Genomic DNA, 21,844 nt, shown 5'->3' on the forward strand with positions numbered 1-21,844 from the left:
AGATTAGATTAAATACTCTGTAACCAAAATTCGATTACAATTCCGAATTCAGTCATCGTCGCTGCCTTCAAGGTGCATGAGTCAGCTTTGGTGGACAAAAGAAACCGATTGAACCAGTGCCGTATTAATGGTGAGCTGAAACCAGGGCCCCCAATCATATCCTCTCAAAAGTTTTCAAGAAATTAATTGTTGGTTAGTTTTGAATCAATCAATCATACAAGTTGATATCATGAAAATAAATAAAAAAGAAACTCTCACAAATACTGCTAAATTACAGAAGAACATTAGTGATGTTCACAAAGCACCATCTTTTTAAAGGTTTCTGTTGAATTCTGGTTCCAACCACCTAGAATGTACTTAAATTTATCTTTTAAATGGAGCGTCCTAGGGCGAGGGCTGTGCATTTCATAATGTTGAGAAATGCTGCCCAAGACCAATGATTTACAAAAAGCAGGCCCACATAAAAGAATATACCGCATTAAAGACATTTTCAGTCTAGGATTGCGATACTTTGGGGATGGGAGAAGATGGAGCACCAGGTGGAAAGAAACCGACGGAGCATTTCGCAATAATATATTGGTAATCCGTTTCTTGCAGTTGGTGAAGATTGTGATCTACATTGAACTGTTTTCTGAAGAAGAAGACGAGTTACACCAAAGAATTATTTACAAATGGACTGATCTCAAGTATTACCAGTTTTATCAAGGTTTTAGAGCATGTACTATGTCTAAATCATGGGCAACAAGGTTGAGATAGAACCAAAATTGCTATTGGGGAAATTGGTTTTCCGAAATGTGGAAATAATCCACCAACTTATCAGGATAGATTGAAATGAGTGAAAAATAAATTGAGGGATGCTATAAACCAGACTCAGAAAATATTTACTTTGACATTCAGATTTCAAAAAAATCGGATCATTTTGTGTAAAATAGCAAAAGGATAAAATGACGCAACCTTTTCACAATCTTAAATAATGCGTCGAAGCAAACTGTTTTTCTTTTTTTAATTTTCGAAAATACATCAAAGTGAATCGAACCTTTAATGGTGACTGATCATGAATAGTAAGTACGAAATAATGTTAGAAATTCATATTAACAACAGTTCTTTTAACAAATATGGAAGTATGAGGAGTCGTAATCAGATTTAGTTTAGTCAGTTAAAATCCGGCTTGCTTCCACTCACTTTCTATAAAAAAAATGGATTTCGGAATTTTGGATTCATTAGATGTTATAATAATATTTTCTACTTGTTAGATTCAAGAAGACGTTGAAATGGAAGTGTTTGACACATAAAAACTGTCACATTAGCTTTCAGATAATCACAATCAGTGATTTTACGGTTAGCGAGCACTCACTCACTCAAGGTTCTCAATAAAATGAACTAAAATAAAATTGAACAACAATTACAGCAATTATCCAAAGACTACCGACTTTTTTTTGGCGTTTTTAAGTCCTTTTTCAGGATCTTGGAGGATTTAAAATACACTAAGATAACATTAAACACGCAAAATAAACCTCATACCGCCTTAAAAGCATTAAATATAACAATTATTACAATTATTGTTGGCCTATGATTTCTCAGTTAGTTGAAGCACATTATTAGCAAATAACAAATGTGCAAGTACTTCCAACATGAACTTAATGAATAGTGCTTTCTGCCCCGACATATGGTATGTTGTTTCCATCTCAGTAGCATTCGCATCCAGCGATCATTGCCGAAATTCACAAATTCACCCTTGGTTCCTCGCACTTCCATTTTCGAACTCAAAACAAACGTTGCTCTTGACGTCAACTCCAAACATCATCAAACTTTAATTGTTTCAAACAATAACATAACAATCATCGGTCGAGCTGCAGCCAGTGAACGATGCACCCGGTACAATAGCCTCTACCGGCAAAACATGTTTGTCTATCTCTTAACGTTATGATCAGTTTCGTGTCATCAGCAAAGTTTTTCGAAGTTTTACTGAAAATGTATGATGAAAAATCCGAAAATAGGGGCAAAAATCCGAAAATAGGGGCAAACTTTATTTGGTGGAAAACCTGCAACATTCTGATGATAGGAGAAGCAAGCTATATTGAAAATGTGTGGTGAAAAATGGAAAAAGGAAATCTGCACCAATCAGAAGATTGGGGAAGCAAATTTTTATTAAACTTTAACCATTCTGTGGCCGCATTGCGTATCTCGAAACGAAAAACTTTTTTATACAAGCGTTCGTACAAAATGTCTTTCGTTTCGAGATGCGCAATGTACCCCCTTGTCAATTAAAATTTTCTGGTCTAAAACTACCTGGGGGCAAATTTGTATTGAAAACTGAATTGAAAATTCCTGAGGTAAAAATTGCACAGTTCTGGTGAATGTAGAGGCAAGCTGTTCAATAATCTGGTATTTCTGGTCAAAAAAAATACTACGTTTTGGTGAATGGACGGACAACTTAAACTTTACTTCCGATAAGAACCTCAAGGGTATTGAATTCTGAGGGCTGTTCCAAAAGGAAAGATTACTGGGGATGATTCCATGATTATTCTGCGAATAATTTCTAGTGAATCCTGCAGATAGTTCCAAGATAATTCCGAAAAGAATACCAAGAAAATTACATTTTGAGTGAAATCCAAAGGAATTTAGAGGAAAGTTTTAAGGGAATTCCGATGATAATTTCAAGCTCATTATGGAAAAAATTTCTGGAGAAGACAGAAGAAATTCTTCTGAAACTTCAGGGAAATTTCAGTTCCAAGGTGTTCTGAGAAAAAAAAGTTCTAAGGTATTCCGAGAAGAACCTCAAGGATACTGAATTCTGAGGGTAGCTCCAAAGGATTTCTGGGGAGTATTCCAAGAAAATTTTGATAATTAATTTCTAGTGCATCCTGCTGATAGTCCCAAGATAATTTAGAAAAGAATACCGAGAAAATCAAATTTTGAATGAAATTCCAAAATGATTTTAAGTAAAATTTCAAGCGAATTCCGATGATAATTTCAAGCTCATCCCGGGAAAAATTTCTGAAACTCTAAAGGAATTTCAGTTCCAAGGTGTTCTGAGAAAAAAACACGAAGAATTCTAAGTATAATTCCAGTGGACTTCTGAAATGAATTTCAAAAGAGCTCTTAGGAGAGTTCTAAAAAAATCCGAGAAGAACCTCAAGGATATTGAATTCTGAGGACAGTTCCAAAGGATTTGTGGAGAGCATTCCGAGAAAATTTTACGAATAATTTCTAGTGAATCCTATAAAATAATATAGAATAATAATTCCAAGATAATTCCGAAAAGAATACCGAGAAAATTAAATTTTGAATGAAATTCCAAAGAAAAATTTATAGAAAGTACCGATAATTTCCAGCTCATTCCGGGATTTTGTTTGGGGAGGAATTTCTTCTGAAACTTTAAGGGAATTTCAGTTCCAAGGTGTTCTGAGTAAAAGTCAAGAAGAGTTTTAAAAATAATTCCAGAGGACTTCTTTAAAGAATTTCAATACAGCTCATAGAGTTCTAAAAATTTCGAAAAGACCCTCAAGCAAGGTTGCAAGTACTCATTTCAGCTAAAATAATGTTTTTCGGAATTATGAAACCAAAAGATGGTATGATGACATGTTTTACTTGTAACTTACAAGAAGAGATTACACAGTATGCGTTTGAAACATAAAACCTGTAAATTTTGCTTTCTATGAGTCACAATCAGCGATTTACTGATCGCTGAGTGAGTGAGTGAGTGAGTGAGTGAGTGAGTGAGTGAGTGTGTGAAAAATCGCTGATTGTGAGTCTAATGAAGTGAAATAAACAGGTTTAAAATATCAAACTCATTCTTTGCAACCTCTTCTTGTCGCTTACCTATTCAAAATATCGCAACCTTGCCCTCAAGGAATTCTGAGGATGGACTGTTTTGCAACTGTATAAAATTTTACACAGCTTTTGGATTCCCTAATTGAAAAGTGGGTATTAGTTTGCCTTGGTCTATTGTTGTCTTACTAAGAATTCGTCTAAAAATCTTCTCTGAAAATTTCAAGTCATTTGTTACCGTGGGTAAAAAGTTACAGCTGTTTATGTGCGTTGCAATAAATTCGGCATTGTTCTTTATATCATCTTTAAAACATGTTCAAGGTTCGGCAAAATTTTCTGTCACCCCGACTGGCGGTACTTTGGGACAGGGTTGACATGCTCAATCCTTCGCACAAGTCGTAATTCCATTAACAATCCTGTACTCGCTTGTCAAAATAGTTTTTTTTGCGCTTTTGTTCCAATCGTTACATATTTTTTAAACCCTTCTAATGATCCATTTAGGTCAAAATTTGAAGAAAAAAATCATGACTTCAATTTTCGCTGAAATTGACCAAGTTTTATCTAGAGGGAGGAGGGGCATAGTGAACAGGTGGGGCAAATTATATTAGTTTGAAAAATACTCGTTTCTTACCTTAAAATGACTATATCTTTTGATTCATTGGTACACACGTCATACTTAGGTAATCAAAATGTGTGTTTGTTAAAGTTCTAAAAGTGTTCTCAAGAACAGTTTTCTCTAAATACAAAGCAAAAACCCGAATATATCCACCTATGGTGTGATCAGACCCTTCTTACTTATTCAAGTTTATTTATTTTATTGTCATTATCAGTGACCAAGCCCCCCACCCCCGTGTCATCCAGTGACGCTACGCCACTGCCTGGGGGTACCCGGAATATATCCGGGTGTAGTCTATTTGGTGAGGCTACCAATCACCTTATCATCGTATTTTAATGTGATTTAATGGGTTTTAATTCAATTCATATTCAAGCAACTTCCCCGGGGTACCCGGAACATGTCCAAGTGTGTCCAATGTGGTGTGGAACACTTAACACGACTTGCATTGATCTTATATTTGAATTCTGTAGTAATTTGATGTGTCGCATGATGGTTTTGATACGTTTTCCGTTAAATCCAGCGTGAAGGCCCATATTCACCGGATCTTATTCCGGCCATATCTCCGGAACCGGTTCACCTATTCCAAAACCGTTCAATAGCGTTCAATGGGACCCTAAGACCTATCATTTGGCGCCGAGTTTGTCCAAATCGGTTGAGCGGTTGCTGATAAACGTGAGCGCATTCATTTCGTTACATACACACATACAGACGTACACACACACACACATACACACGTACACACACACACACACACACACACACACACACACACACACACACACACACACACGTACACACACACACACACACACACACACACACACACACACACACACACACACACACACACACACACACACACACACACACACACACACACACACACACACACACACACACACACACACACACACACACACACACACACACACACACACACACACACACACACACACACACACACACACACACACACACACACACACACACACACACACACACACACACACACACACACACACAGACACACACACACAGACACACAGACATGTTCCGATCTCGTCGAGCTGAGTCGAATGGTATATGACACTCGGCCCTCCGGGCCTCGAATCGATAGTCGGGTTGGTAAAAAGCCCAAGTAACCATAAGCATTAAGCTTTAACTCTATATTTGCACTAATTCGGCATTTATATCGTCATGAAGCCTATAATCGGCATTGTTAAAGCATGTATGCTGCATATCAGCATTCATAATGCATGCATGCCACATATCAGCATTGTTAATGCATAGAAGCATCAATAAAAACTAGCATTACTGGAAGATTGATATGCTTATATAGTGCTGCGACATAATGCTCACAAGGATTTGTGTTTGTAGGCTTTAAAACCTGATTATGTGCTAATAAAGAGCTACTATGTTAAGACTAAGTAAAATGGCTGACAACAATAAATTTAAATAATCAATTGAACTTTTTTAACTAATTGTAACATGAAAGTTTCCGATGAATGGAAAACAATACGCTAAAAAGTGGAAATTTTAGACGAAAAGTACACGTGTATCAGAATATAAATCCTTCTGATACCACTAATACTGCAGAAACTGATCAAGCGACTGGGTTAGAGTTGGGGTCTGTATCAACATTTTCTGTTCTTGCATTTCCCGATCCTCCAGATGAGGAGTCTGGTGGAAGCAGTTCTCAGCCTGCCCTCCAGGATGATTTCTTGGAAAATTATAGTCCTGATGAAGTTTCCGACGAAGAGTTGAACCTGTGTTCGCATCAAGAGGATTCAGATGAAAACAACTGCCAAGTGGAAAATTTAGCTTCATTCTTGAGGAACTGCCCAACAAACAATTTTAGCTGCAGCTTAGCTTATACAGGCAAAAAATAGCTGCATAAGGCAAATTTTGGCTGTATAACCTAATCTGCAGCTAAAATTGTTTGTTGGGTGGAGTATGCAGTATAATATATCACAGCAAGCTTTGAAACCACTTTTGTACAAAATGAATAATTATGATCGAACGCTTCCGGAATGCCCAAGACGACTTCTTCGCACTCCTAGGATAAATCCAACAATTATTGATATTGAAGGAGGACAATATTGGCATCAGGGCTTAGGTAGTTTTCATGTACAGAGTTTCGTAAAATGTATCGTGTCACTTTATTATTTTTGTAGAAAATTGTCTCCGTATGTGCTTCCGAGAATTAACAGAGCCGTTGTTGGTGGAAATCAACATCAACATTGATGGATTACCATTGTTTAAGAACGGTACCAACCAGGTTTGGCCCATATTATTCAGCATACACGGATTCTTTTCTTTAAAACCAATGATAATTGGCATTTTTTACGGAAAAAGTAAGCCAAAAAAAAGTTGAGGAATTCTTAGCTCCGTTTGTGAATGAGCTTAAACCTTTACTGACATATGGTATTAACGTAAATGAAGTTGAATTAATAGTTAAACTGCGGGCTATAATATGTGATTCTCCTGCTAGAGCATTCGTTGAAGGTAACATTACAAAAAAATCTTGAATGTATTTATAGCTTATTTTATCTATATAGGTGTTGTAAATTTCAATTCACTGCATGGCTGCATGAAATGTTGTACTATTGGACAGCATTCAACTCGTTTACGAACCAATATTTTTCCACAAACATTTGCCGCCAAAAGGACCGATGCTGTATTCCGGAGTGGGTTATGATAAACACTACCAAATTTACAAACTTCGTGAAAATGGAAAATTGAAGAGAACACCAGTTGTTTCACCACTACTTCAACTACCAATCGACATTGTTGAAGATGTGATAGTGGCTGATTCATTACACCTCCTACATCTAGGAATAATGAAGAGATTGATTCTGGCATACAAAGACGGCCATAATGGAAGCGGTAAAAGTAGGTGGCCAAATATTTAGTGCCGTAGAGTCAATATGTAATATTCTAAAAGCAATCAAACTGCCTAGAGAAATTCATCGAAAAGTGCGTGGCGTAGATTGTATATGCCATTGAAAAGCATCTGAGTGTGCTTCTTTTTTGCACTACATTGGTATTGTTGTACTAAAACATTTCATCAATGACGAACATTTTCAAAATTTTACAAATTTGTTTTGTGCTGTCACTATTTGTTCAAGTAGTTACTACACACAATTTTTACTTGTTGCTCAAAAATTGTTTGAAGAATTCATTTCGAACTATTACGCTTTCTTTAACTCCATTACGAGCAACGTACATAATCTTGTTCACGTAGTTGAAGAAGTGGCACGATTTGGTCCACTACCTACTATTTCGTCATATCCATTTGAGAATCATCTATTTCAAATCAAGAAATTAATAACATCAGGCAAACTCCCGTTACATCAAATTATTAATCGTGTAACTGAAAGGTATACTTTCAAACCAGTTACCAGTAAGAGCACTGATATATTTCCTTTGCTGAAATACTCAATCAAATCTGACCAGTCTAAATATTCTTGCATAAGTCTATCAAACGAATTTGCATTAACCAAAAACTGCTCTGATAGATGGTTTCTTACAAGGGAAAGGCGGATTGTTGCTATGGAATACGCGGATACGAATGGCGTGTACGGGTCAGAGATAGTTGCATTCACTAATCTTTTCGAATATCCACTAATTTCTGCTTGTATTAATGTGTTCAAATCAGGAAATGATTACAAGTTCCATAACATCAAACAATATAAATTAGATCAAATATTGTGTAAGTTGGTAGCGATAGTTGTGTATGAGGAGACAGCATTTATACCTTTGTTACATACATTGCCATCAAACGAGGAATTGTAGAATGAAGTTAAGCATATATCATAGTCAAACAATTTTATTATAATCAAACAATATTAATATCAAAAGCAAACATAGTTGAGCATTTAAATGCCTCCAAGCATTCAGTAAGAGAGATAAAACATGAGAAAAATATACTCAAAAATCACTCCAAAAGATATTCTTCGACAATAGGGTTAACTACCCCATTTCCGGCCTATTAAGCACAACCTGCACTTAGTCTTTCTTAATCTAGCGCAGTTTAGCACCAAACGGAATGTTATTATTACTGATGGCTTTCAAATTTATTTACCTTTCCGTACGTACCGTAAGATTCGATAAAGAGAAACCAATCGTTGAGATATTTTCAAAAGTCTAACACTGCTTCTTGACGCCAAACTCGGCCTACGGATTCTAAACTCAGCCTAACACATTGAAACGCCATTCAAAGGCCAATGAATTCACTTCGGCCTATCGGATGAAGATAAAACATGATTCGGTCGGAGCGTTTCTTTTGTTTTTGGGAATAATGGGTGCAAACCTTCATACCACGCGTTCTCATCGACTTCTTTCGGTAGCTTATTAACTAAAGTATCGTACCAAACGTATAATTGGCTTGTTAACTCTGAAATCATGGATTTATTTGAAGTTTTCTGCTCGATAGGCCCAAAATGGGCGATTAGGCCGAAGTAGTTCTCTACCCTAAATAATAGGTTTATTGTCAGAAATGTCTATTTCATCCAGTCCATCATACTCCACCAATGGGTCTTCCTCTTCATCGTGCTTCTCCTCTTCGTTATCCAGAGCAAAATCATGTCCATTCCGTTTGCGTCTCTTTCTTGCCACTGGAGCTCTTGTTCCCTTGATTTCCTCGAATCGTTGCTTGGCATTCCTTAAAAAATGATGAAGAAACTTCTGACACTCAACAAGTGACTACGATGGATCCGAAAACATTACCACTTTATGAAACAAAGCAATAACTCCATCAAATTTATGGAAAGCAATCTTCGAGAAAATAACTTCATCACAGCTTTTATTCCTGGTCGTTCCGGTCCAGGAGCAGCTCAGCATAAATTCTCGATGAAAGAAATAATCGACAATCTGTAGACACACTGTTCCACCTTCTCCAACGTACCGATCCTTACCATGCATGGAGCCACAATATCGGATGATACCCACAACAAATTGTTCATTGCTGGATTTCTTCTCGAGTGACTCCAACTCATCGAGGTTCCTAACTGGCTTCAACGGAGCACTCATTGCTCCGATACATTCGACTTCGATTTGCTGTGGCCTATGCGTAGCAAGGGTGTCGAGTTTAATGTTGACTTGAGAGGCGAAGACATCAAGTTTTGCATTTATTTGCGAGAGCAGCGCAACGGTTCTGTTTCCATCGAGCTTGGACTCTTCAACTTTCCTGGTATTTTCATCCACTTTCTTATGCAGCGACAGCACTAGCTGCCGTATGTCCGGTTCTTGTGTAAACGGGTCATCGACAGAAATCCGAGGTTCCAACGGTGGTGTCCGTCTGGACCCAGAGGATTGATTATCATGCATCATTGAATTTCAAAGCGGGGAACTATTGCGTCCTGCATCGATTCGGGTTTCCCTTTCGGGTTCATATTCGTCGTCGTGTGAGTCCAAGGCCTCTTCTACTTCGACGTTTTCAATCGGAACAGGAGTATGTTTGGATCTGCTTAAAAAGATTAGCTACAGTCGTTACTTTTCTCACCTTTTTCTTACTTTCATATTCTTCTGTATCTGAATTTAGTCCCATTGCTTTCTGTTCACGGAACGCCTAAAATTAAAAGATACAAATTGTTACAATTTACTACTATAGGAGTGAGTTCTTTCCTTACAGAATAGCTTTGAAACTTATTCCGCCTAATCTTGCAGCAAAAAGAACGCAGCAGTTTTGTGTCCGGTTTGATTCTTCGTTTGTTCAAGTAGTCTGTAGCCTGATACACCTTTTGGCCAATAGCACAAATCGTTGCCAGCCAGGTTAATACCTGGATTATTTGGATCATCCGATCCGAAACACTTCCATCCGTTCTTCAGGACCCAACGCGAAGACAACACACACAAAAACACGTCATTATTTTCGGACGTCTGAACAATGGTATAATTATTATTCTCCGGCATTATTCCTGAAAAAATCAACAGATTTTTATAAAACATGTTGTAAAAACCGATTAAAAACAACTCACCAATGAATATTCGAATAGACGATCACGGAGCATCAACAAATTAAAAACAGGATAATTGAAAATTGCGTGCATGCAGCTTGCTACTTTTGTTCGCTTTTGTTTTGCTTTAGCAAAAACGTCAAATGCGTACCAGTGCAATGTCTAACAATAAAGGCCTGGGAAAGTAAATGTATTTGTGACGACATCGTTATAGCTGCACTGAAAAGCAAAGAGAATTTTGTTCTCTATTCCTGACCTATGCCACATAGCATTAATTGAAAGCGGGCATCTAAAATATTGTTCAAATACTTCTATTTTTCTCCTGCTTATCTGTATCATTCGTGGTCGAGACAGTAAAGGCACGTGAAATTATGAGCAATGTTGCAATATAAATGCATTATCTCATTCTATCATCTCATTCTAACAAATGTTTCGCTCAAGTATAATAAACCAGATGATGATATAAAACAGCGACAAAACAGATAAGATAGATACATGAATAATTATTTCTACAGATTTTTTTAAGGCGCTGCAATAAATGAAAAAATAAATATATGGTTAACAAATCTGACATTTTACATCGTGCCATATCTATGCATTAGTAATGCTTATTACAAGCTGCTATCCATTTTACATTTCAGATGCTGCCTTAAGTAAACATTAGTAATGCTTATTACGAGCTGTTATCGTAGCATTTAAATAGCCCGCTATTTCGCCTTTTTAGCATTATAGCGAATTAAGAGCCGAGGATTCTTGGTCACTATACAATACATCTTAAAACTATAGTCAAAAGGTACAACACAATAAACACTTTATCTTCCGCTATCCAAAAAGCCTCCTCCATCAGAACTGGAGCCGCTTCCAGTGGTTGCATTATATGGCAGTTACGCCATCGTATGGCAAAGCGCTTCCATTGCAGCAATGGACGCAAAACGTGGTCAACACTCACACACTCATCTCGAAACGGTTGCTTTCCAAAGTCGACGACGCATCGACCGAAAGAACTGCTGATGAAGAACAATGAGGAGGACCACACAATGGTTGCTGCCGAGAAAACAGACGATCGCGTGGCACACATCGAGAGTGGCCTGCTTTTGTCGACAGCCAAGTGAACACTGCTCATATGGACATGCAGTGCATGATAAGCATGTAATACCTATTTTATAACCGATTTTAGTGCTAGATTAAGGCTTTGTTTTAGAGCCTACTAGTTACTTGGGAGGTTATGGTCAAAAAACTGTTTTTTCATGAATCACCCTAACCTTTGCATCTTCTACAACTTTGAAGAAGTGAAAAAAATTCCCCGAAGAGTTAGATTTTTGAAGTCACCCTAAAACTGAATCATTCCAATGATTGACCCAATGAAAAGATGCGCTTTTTCATTACCAACAACTCTTTCGAAAATATCAAAACGCTAAAACCAGTAGATTTTGCGCAAAACCCAATTTCCATGTATTTTTCCGCTCTGGACCACTGTGCATTGTCTCCAGAAAATCAATTCAGGTGGCACTACGGTGTATGTTAATGTTTTTTTGTCCCAAGTTTGCAACTGTTCAAAAGTTACCATTTGGATGAGCTTTTAAGTAATTAAATTATTTCAATCATATTTTTTTTTTGTTTATTACTTTATTTGTACAGGCTGAATCGAATAAACTTTACAGAGCCAAGTTATCATTTTCTTTATACATTATAAATGTCTTAAATCTAAAATTAAAGGATTGGAACCGATTACTCGCGGTCTTCTCGAAGTAAGTGGATGACAATTGTTTGGATCGGGAGAGGGAAAAGGAGATTTGGAATATGATTTATGATTCAAAAATTTCACTATTTCTAAAACATATACTTAATCCTATCGACGTTATATCAACTCTGTAATTATACAATTATTACAGAAACAAATCTACAAACAAAAAATACACACACACATACAAAACACAAACTAAACAGAAGGTTAATCAAACTTACAATCTATGGTTAATATTCTTCGAGAAAACATATATGAGTTGCATAAACTCCAGATCACGTCTAGCCAAAATATCCCGAACTGGAACATTAGGTTGTCTACCTCGAGCCCGAAGGGAATCGTACAACTCGGATCTGACTCCACGGTGCTCAGCACATGACCAAATAATGTGATCTGCGTCCTGGTAACCTTGTCCACATTCACAGAGATTACTGTCCCCCAGCTCAACACGGAACAAGTGAGCGTTTAACGAGTAGTGATTGGCCATGAGGCGAGACATCATACGAATGAAGTCTCGACCCACATCCAACCCCTTGAACCAAGGACACTTCGACACCTTAGGGATGATTGAATATAACCATCGTCCCAAACTCCCTTCACTCCATTTATTTTGCCAGCTGGCGAGTGACTGTTGACGATAAATGAAGAAAAATTCGTCGTAGGCGATTTGTCGATCGTAAATATCGCCTTCCATAGCGCCCACCTTTGCAAGCGAGTCCGCCTTCTCATTGCCCGGAATCGAGCAATGAGATGGGACCCATGCAAAGGTGATGATAAAAGATCTTAAAGATAAAGCACTCAGAAGCTCTCGTATTTTCATGAGAAAATACGAGGAGTGCTTTACCGGCCTCATAGAGCGAATAGCCTCGACAGAACAACATATACGGAACAAGGAGCATGAAGCATTCGAGAGGCGCTATGAAATTCGTTATAAATACCAAAACCAGCCGACGCCTCTATTAGTGATCCATCTGTGAAGAACGATCTTGCGGAATCAACTTGGCCAAACTTTGCAGCGAAAATTGACGGAGCAATCATGGAACGATGATGCTCTGGGATTCCGCGAATCTCTTGCGTCATTGATAAATCAAAATGAACAGAACTGTCGACATCCACCGGTTGGGTGTAGTAACGGAAATCACATGATGTTTATGTGCAAACGGATCAACCAAAAAACGAATTGATAACAAAAGTCCGATAACGAAAACCTAAAATCCACTGTTGAAAGATAAAAAAAAACACAGTCATACCTCGATATAACGTAGCAGCGAAGTTGCGTAACTTTTGAAAAGTCTGATAGTTATACAATTGCTTGGAAACTGGTTCTTTGAAAAGCTTTTTTCCTTGATTTGTTTTCCGTCGATCTTGTTTTCCGTGCTGAGCACCAATGCTACCGACGCCAGGGAGGCAGCTCCCACACCTGGACCCGACCTATCGAGTCATCAACTCATGAGCCCAACGGCTTTTCTTCCCTTCCAAAGGAAGGTGTGATCAGAGATGTCAAGCCTCAGAACTTCCCGGTGGTGCCGATTGGGATAGAACCCAGGCCTGCTGGGGTGAGAGGTAATCACACTTACCATTATACCACCGGTGTCGCTTCTTTGAAATGTTTAAAGACTATTTTTTATTTTTTTGTCTTGCTATATATTTTTTTTGCTGTCATATAGCTTTGATGTAACGTAGCGAAATGAAAAATAATGCTACATTAGGGTAAACAACTGATTTTGGACCCCTAGAGGAAGTGAGATCACGTTTATGTCAAAATAATATTATTTGTTTATTATTATTATGCAATTTACATGCGGTTGTGTTCGAAAGCTACTCATCTTGGATGTAAAATGTCACTTGATGTTTTATTTATCGATATATACTCGAAAAATAATTCTTTTCACATCATGATATTCACATATTTTGGACCCTTCCACTTGATTTTGAACAGTGTCCATAATATATTTTGGACACACTGAATGGGAACGAATATATGTTGGACATGCTGAAGTTCTTTCAACCTATGAGCCTAAAATTAATTACGACGGTCACTTCTTCCTATCTCGCATTTGTTAGGTCCGTCTAGGTGGGAAAATTTTCAAAGAAGGTGCCGTAAAACGGGGTGAAATTGATCGCTGAGTATACCCAATATTGTTCTTATGCATAATATTTTTACAATGTATACAAAGATACATTCGTACGCTTAGTAACGAAAAACATGTTACACATGAAAAAATATCACGAGAAATTTCAGCGATCAATTTTGCCCCGCTGATCAATTACACCCCGTTTTTATTTTATTTTTATTTAAATTTTATTTTATTTTATATATCACCGTCTTCGACTAGTCGTACAGACTGAACTATTTTCTTATAAACTAAAGATTGCTTCTAATCCTATTTCTAAAAACATTTTTGGTCAAATTAAAATCAAATTCGTCACAAACAACATTGAACGAGCGAAGGCACGAATCGAACGGGTTGTTGTATCCGTAGTTTGTTCTGTGGTATGGAACTGCTAATAAAGGTGAGTTCCGAAACCGTCGGGGAGGAATGTTTAGTGGGATCTGTGCGAGAAGTTCAGGACAATCAATAAATCCTCCGATGACACCAAAAATTAATAATCGCTGCATCGTAACTCGTCTGGTAGATAGTGGCTCCAATCCTATGAGCTTACATCGGTCAGAATAGGGAGGAAGATTAGACGGATCGTTCCAGGGAAGCTGTCTCAATGCAAAACGTACGAACCTTTTCTGTACCCGTTCAATGGTAAGAACATGAACTACATAGTAAGGGGCCCAAACTGGAGCAGCGTACTCCAGAATGCTACGAACCAACGAACAGTAGAGAGTTTTTAACGCGTAAATGTCGGTGAACTCGGACGCATGACGACGGATGAATCCCAGCACAGAAAAAGCTTTGGCAGTCATAATTCCCACGTGTTCGTTGAACCTTAGTTTCGTATCGATGGTAACACCGAGGTCGCAGATGGACGAAACTCGTTCTAATTCCGCCGTTTCCATCCTGTATTGATGCAGAATGGGGCTATTGCAGCGACTGAAGGAAATAATTTTGCATTTCTTGTTGTTAACTCGCATGCCGTTATCGCTACACCATATCATCATAGTGTTGATATCCTCTTGCAGAGCAAAGCAGTCCAAGAGAGAAGCTATGACACGATAGAATTTAAGGTCATCAGCGAATGAGAGCTTGAACGAGGAAAGCCGCAAACACAGATCATTGATGAAAATGTTGAATAATAGTGGTCCCAAAACGCTTCCTTGGGGTACACCAGACGTGATGTTGAAAGAGCGGGAACGAGCCGAGTTGATCACAACATATGCGGTACGATCACATAAGTACGAAGAAATCCACTCCGTAATCCAATCTGGAAAACCTATGTGCCTCAGTTTCTCAATGAGCTGAATGTGCGGTACGGTATCAAAGGCTTTCGCGAAGTCAACATACACCGCGTCAACTTGCCGCCTCTCTTCTACTTCGCGGGACACTGTGGTGACGTAACACATGAGGTTCGTTGTTGTAGAGCGATGCTTCATGAAGCCATGCTGACCTTCGAAGATAATCGGAGACGCTACGTTGTATAAAACATTGTGCACCAGTTTTTCAAATATTTTACCGAGACAACAAAGAATAGATACTCCGCGATAGTTTGTCACCTGGTTACAGTTGCCTGACTTGTGTATAGGAACAACGTAAGCAGATTTCCAAGCCGCTGGAAAGGTCCTTTCACGAAGCGATTGATTGAATAAGTGAGCAATTGGATTCGCCAGTTCTTCGGAACAGTTTTTCAGCAGCAGAGGTGGTAAACCGTCTGTTCCGGATCCTTTTTTGATGTCAAGGTCATCGATGGCTCGTAGAACTTCTTCGGTGGAGAACTGAATGACAGGAAGGTTGATGATGTGCGACGGAATATGTGCAAAGCAGTCGCGCCTTGGTACAGGTGACACTTTGCTAAACACGCTCTCGAAGAATATGGCAAAAAGGTTAGCAGCATCCACATTTGTATTAGCCTGGAGATCATTGTAGCTAACGTTACATGGGATGCGAGTAGATGCTTTCCGATTCCTCACGAAGTCCCAGAAACACGACGGGTTTTGTTTTACACTGTCCTGGATCCTGGATAGGTAGCGTTCATAGGTGGATAGAAGAACTGTTTTGTACTGCAGCTCCACTTCACGAAGGTACTCGCGGTCGTTCTCAGATTTCGAAAGAAAGAAACGGTGACGTGCTTTTCTGAGGATGTTGCGAAGATGTCGTAGTTCAGGGGTCCACCATGGTTTACTGGAAACTGGACTGAACGTTCGCCTTTTCCGAGGTACATAGTCGTTGAGCACTGCGTAAAGTTTTTCATAGAATGCTGATAATAATTCATCTAAAGGCTCAGATAGCAGTAAAGCTTCCCAGTCGATTGCAGCCAGAGCCGATTTCAACTGTCCAAAATCGTACGAGTGGAAATCGTAGTTAAGATTTTCGTCCGACTCATTCTCTACCACTAAATTGTCATTGCTCTCATTGAACAGCAAAACAAAAGGCACGTGGTGAATGTCAGCGGGCAGCAGAGGCGTGGAGGGTTCAACGAGGTCCAGTTGCTCTGGAAGACTGGCGAATACGAGATCGAGTAGTCTGCCATTCCCATTCACGTAGCGGTTAACTTGCTGCAAGCCAGTAGCAAACATAGTTTCTATGAGTGCCTGTTCGTGTTCGGAATGAACATTCAAGGGTATGAAACCGTTTACATCTTCGTCCAACTGCCAGCGTAAATTAGGAAGGTTGAAGTCACCCAGAGACATAATGATGTCTGCTGCGGTGGCACAGTTTGCAACATGTTGCACTGCGTTAGCATGTGCAGAATAAAGGTCGGCGCTTGAGTTTGGTGGAAGGTAAATCGCAACAAGGTAAAGTGATCGAGATTCCAGTCGTACACAAACTGCGACTTGCTCAAGATGATCGCAATCCAACAGTGGCATAGCTTTGCAAACGAGATGAGTTTTGACCGCGATTAGCACTCCTCCTCCACGAGAATGCTAACTAGTCAATGCACTACGGTCGCAACGGTAAAATGTATAGTCGGACGAAATTTCAGTACTATCGATATCTGCTCGAAGCCAAGTTTCCGTGAAGACGAGCACATCGTAGTCGCAGCTGGAGAGAAGCAAACGTAACTGCACAATTTTGGTACGCATGCCTCTGACATTCTGATAGTACACCGAGATGAGGCGTTGAGATGAACTTGTTTTAGTTTCTGATCCAGAAACAACGGAGCATTGTAGGGACGTCGTAATGTTGACTGGACTCGTTGTGATAACTTCAGTGATGCATTGAAGAGCGGCTGAGTGGAACTGCGCTGGCGGCCCTGGGCAGCTGGAAGCGATAGACGTTACCCGACAAGGAATGTTCTTATTGTGCGCGTACTTGCCTGCTGCGACGAAGTGGAAGACCCCTTCTCCAGCTTCGTACACAGGACCGGGATGACTGCAGGTCGCTGGCGGTGTAGGCTCGACTGTGACGAGAGGATTAGGGGCTTCCGTGAGGCTTTCAGGCATGCATCCCGGTGGCTTGAGTGTTGATGATGAGAGTGCACAGTGGTCTCCTGACATTGAGCGGCTGGAAGCGATGTGCATTACCGGGAGTGAGGTATTCAAATTGATTGTGTACTTGCCTGCGATAACGGGTTGGAAGACCCCTTCACCTGATTCGTACACAGGACCGGGATGACTGCTGGTCGCTGGCAGGAATGGCTCGACTGTGACGATAGGATTTGGGGCTTCCGTGAGGCTTGCAGGCGTGCATCCCGGTGGCTTGAGTGCTGATGATGAGAAGGTAGGAAACGATGATCGACTGAATTCGCCGAGATCCTCCGAGAAGCATCGGTGAGGTTTCGAACTTTGATCTCCTGGCGTTGAACGGCTGGAAGCGATGGGCATTACCGGAAGTGAAATGTTCAAATCGATTTTGTACTTGCCTGAAATAGCTGGTTGGAAGACCCCTTCACCGATATCGTGCACAGGACCGGGATGGCTGTAGGACGCTGGCAGGAATGGCTCGACTGTGACGATAGGATTAGGGGCTTCCATGAGGCTTTCAGGCGTGCATCCCAGTGATGAGGTGAGTTTTGGTGGAGTCGGTTGCTGCAGGTTGGGAGTCTTCAAGTAATGATTGCAATGATTAGTCTTCTGATGGCTTCCGAAAGTTTTTCGAACCATAATCTTCGAATTCTCTGAACATGATTCCTTCTGGCCATGTTGAGGGATCCAATGCCGTTGTCTTCAAATCCTGGTCGAGGCCGATTTTGAAAGAGATGAATGACAAGTCACCGGTGTCCTTGCCCTTTGGTACCAGTTTCACCACTTCAGGATCAACGGTGGTTTCCAAACATTCTTTCACTATCGCTGAAATCAATTCGTTCGTTGCGTCGGGACGGATGCGCGACAGGTAAAGCCAGAATTTGTCATTGCCGACAGTAGAGTTTTGAATGTGACAATATTCTGACTTGATTCTTTCGATCCGTATTGAGCTGCTGTGTTTGCCATGTAACGTGCCTTTGGAGCTTGAGGGGGCCGGGGTTCAGGCCTTGGTAATGCAGGAGGAGCAGGAAGAGTGGCGGGTTTGGTTGAAAGCTGTTTAATTTCGGTACGTAGTTCGTTGATTGCTTCCGATAACGATGCAAGCGGAGACGGCTCATGTCAACACGAAATTGAACGAAAATGGCTATTTTCGAACATTTCGGCACACTTCACGCACATCCAAAATAAATTCTTCTTGTGCGACGTAAAGTAGCTTAGAAGCGCTCGTGACACACCAGCGCACGTCATGTGAAAAATTCCACCGCAGTAACCACGACAAGCCACTTGATCGATACCAACGATAGCTTGGCAACATTCTGAGCAAGCCTTCTCCATCATGTGTACCGCGTTGATGTAAACCAAAATCGCCTACCAGTATGCTTGGAAAATGATGATGTGCCCACAAAGCAATGTTGGTTCGCGCTATTCGCCAGCAGATGTCGCTTCAGGAGAGAAAATCGGCGTGGGGAGGTAATAGGCCTTTGTTGTTTAATCACACTGACGAAAACAAAACACTCGTGGAATGGGATAAAATATCACCGTAGCACAAATAAACTAGCACGTACACACACGAATTTCGTTAACCGAGCTTAACTGGACGACGTAACAACGGAAATAATATTTACGGAGTTGAAAAACACGGAAAATAACAGAAAAAATCACGACCGATAATTGTCAATATTACGCACACAGAGCAGTGATGCTAGATTAGTTTTACGGTATGCATAAAAGTTAACCCCCCGTTACTCGCGCTGTTGTACTTTGTACAACACATATGAGTTTTCCATTGCCATTTTGTTGCTGCCAATCGATCTGAAACCAACTTGTATTCCTCAAAAAACTTGTTTTGAACTAAACAAGCTAAACTTTGATTACAATTAACCCCCAAAATGCGGATAATAGAGAAAATGTGAATGGAAACCGCGTAAACGGTGTCCATACTACGTGGGATTGACTTAATTGGTTACAACATGGTATATCTCGAGATCCTGACCAGATAGAAAGTTACTGTCTTGGGCAAAGTTGTTCAAGAGGTCAAAGCCTATTTCTTAGTGTACAATAGTTCAGAATTATCTCACTTCGTGGTGCTAGTATACATGTGAAATTCTCGTGTATAAAATATCTCTAGATCCTGACCAGATAGAAAGTAAATGCCTTCAGCAAAGTTGTTCAGGAAGTCAAGCTCTTTTCGTTGGTGGAGTAGTTCAGAAATTTCACACTACGAGGCGCTAGTATATACGTGTAATTCTTGCATATACAATAGCTCGAGTTCTTGACCAGCTAGAAAGTTACTGTATTGGGCAAACTTGTTCAGGGGGTCAAGACTTTTCGACTGGTAGACAGTAATTCAGAGTTTTCTCACCACGTGGCGTTTGTATACATATACACTTCTCGCATATGATGTATCTCGAGATCCTGACCAAATAGAAAGTAAGTCTTTGAAAAAGTTGTTCAGGAGGTCAAAGCCTATTGCTTGCTATGTATTGCTATGTAGTTCTAGTATACACGTTAAATTCTCTCATATAAAATATCTAGAGAGCATGACAAGATAGAATGTTACTGTCTTGGGAAAAGTTGTTCAGGGGATCAAGGCCTTTTGGCTAGTGGACGGTAGTTCAGAATATTTCACTTCATGGTACTAGTATATACGTGCAATTCTCGCATATGATATATCTCAAGACCTGCTAAAAATGTACTGTAATCGGCAAAGTTGTCCAGGAGATCAAACCCTATCGTTGGTGGAAAGTACATAATTTTCTCACTAGGTGACGTTGAAAGACACGTGAAATCCTTGCATATAAAATATCTCTGAATGACCCGCATACTAGTGCCACGTAAAGGGAAAATTCTGAATTACTGTACACCAACGAAAAGATCCTAACATCCTAAACAACTTTGCCGAAGACAGTAACTTTTTATATAATCAGGATTTCGAGACATTTTATATGCGAGAATTCCTCATGTATACTAGCGTTGCAAAGTGAGAAAACTCTGCCAAAGTCCACCAGCAAAAAGGCCTTGACTTCCTGAACAACTTTGCCGAAGACAGTAACTTTTTATATGATCAGGATTTCGAGATATTTTATATGAGAATTTCACGTATATACTGGCACCATATAGTGAAAAAATTCTGAACTATAGGCTTTGAACTCCTGTGTGAGGTTTGAACCGTATCCCACCGGAATCACCCAACCCTTTTGGAGAGCAGGCACAACCTACCTATTCAACTGCACTGCGACGAAAGAGGACGAACGAGATGCTTGCTGATTGAAGCGTCGTTGGGTTGTCAGATTAAAGAGGATGAATAGATTCATCCTGTTCATCCAGTTGACAGCTCGTCGAGGGGTTCATCAATGGATATTGCACTATGACTGAATGGTAATCCATTCAGTCAATTGTGCACCTCACATCCCACTCCTTCTCTCAAGAAAAACGAGAAAAAAAATCGCTGGTGCTCATAGCTTTAGGGTGCTGGTTTTTCTTTAAATAATATCAGTCCATTTCAACAGCCTATATTGTCTGTGATGTTGACCCCATGATACCTGCACAAAGTTCATTTTTTCTTTAATATCTGATACACCGCAACTTCTTCAGCCAACTGGATTCATAGCGTCTTAGTAAAAGTCCCAAAAAATGGAAATCTAGCTGCGGATGACAAGTGGCAAACCATAACGCTACCATAGAGGTAACTATAAGAGCAGAAGGTCCCGAAGAAACGTGCTCAACTTTTTTTTTTAATCTGAACTTTTGGAAATGATTTCTAGTAATCAAACATCAAGATTTCTAAGAATTATGCATTCTTGTCAGTTTTTATAACTTGCTTTCTAATCTTCATTGCCTTAAATTCAAACTCTCCTCAAAATTCACGCATGCCATTGCAGAAGTGCCAAATCTGTTTTTGAAATATAATACATCCAAAGAAGTGCAGTATATCTTTCATTAAAACGATATTTGAATAAATCTGTACACTGGAGTAGTTACTGCTACCGGATGGCTGTAAATTTATTCAGAGAAATTCCAATCGATTTTTTGCAATAAATTGTCCTATTCCCTCGTCTTAACAAATATAAAGTTAAAACAGAATCTGTGGATAAAATCTGGGTCTTTTTGTTGCAATAAAACTCCTTTATAGGAATAACTCAATCAAAAAGAAAATATTGATGACTTTAGCATTTGCTGCACAT

The 21,844-nt window shown here is 39.6% G+C and overlaps 2 pseudogenes; one reads left to right on the forward strand and one right to left on the reverse strand.

Annotated features, from left to right (window-relative positions):
• Window positions 1–1,054: 1,054 nt before the first annotated feature.
• LOC135707439 (uncharacterized) lies at window positions 1,055–11,605 on the forward strand (annotated as a pseudogene).
• On the reverse strand, window positions 8,861–9,715 carry LOC135707440 (uncharacterized; annotated as a pseudogene).
• Window positions 11,606–21,844: the final 10,239 nt, after the last annotated feature.

This window comes from Ochlerotatus camptorhynchus, unplaced genomic scaffold (genome assembly GCF_037179485.1).
Source record: "Ochlerotatus camptorhynchus isolate MF236.1 unplaced genomic scaffold, CSIRO-AGI_Acam_v1.1 ptg000312l, whole genome shotgun sequence".
Lineage (NCBI taxonomy): Eukaryota > Metazoa > Arthropoda > Insecta > Diptera > Culicidae > Ochlerotatus > Ochlerotatus camptorhynchus.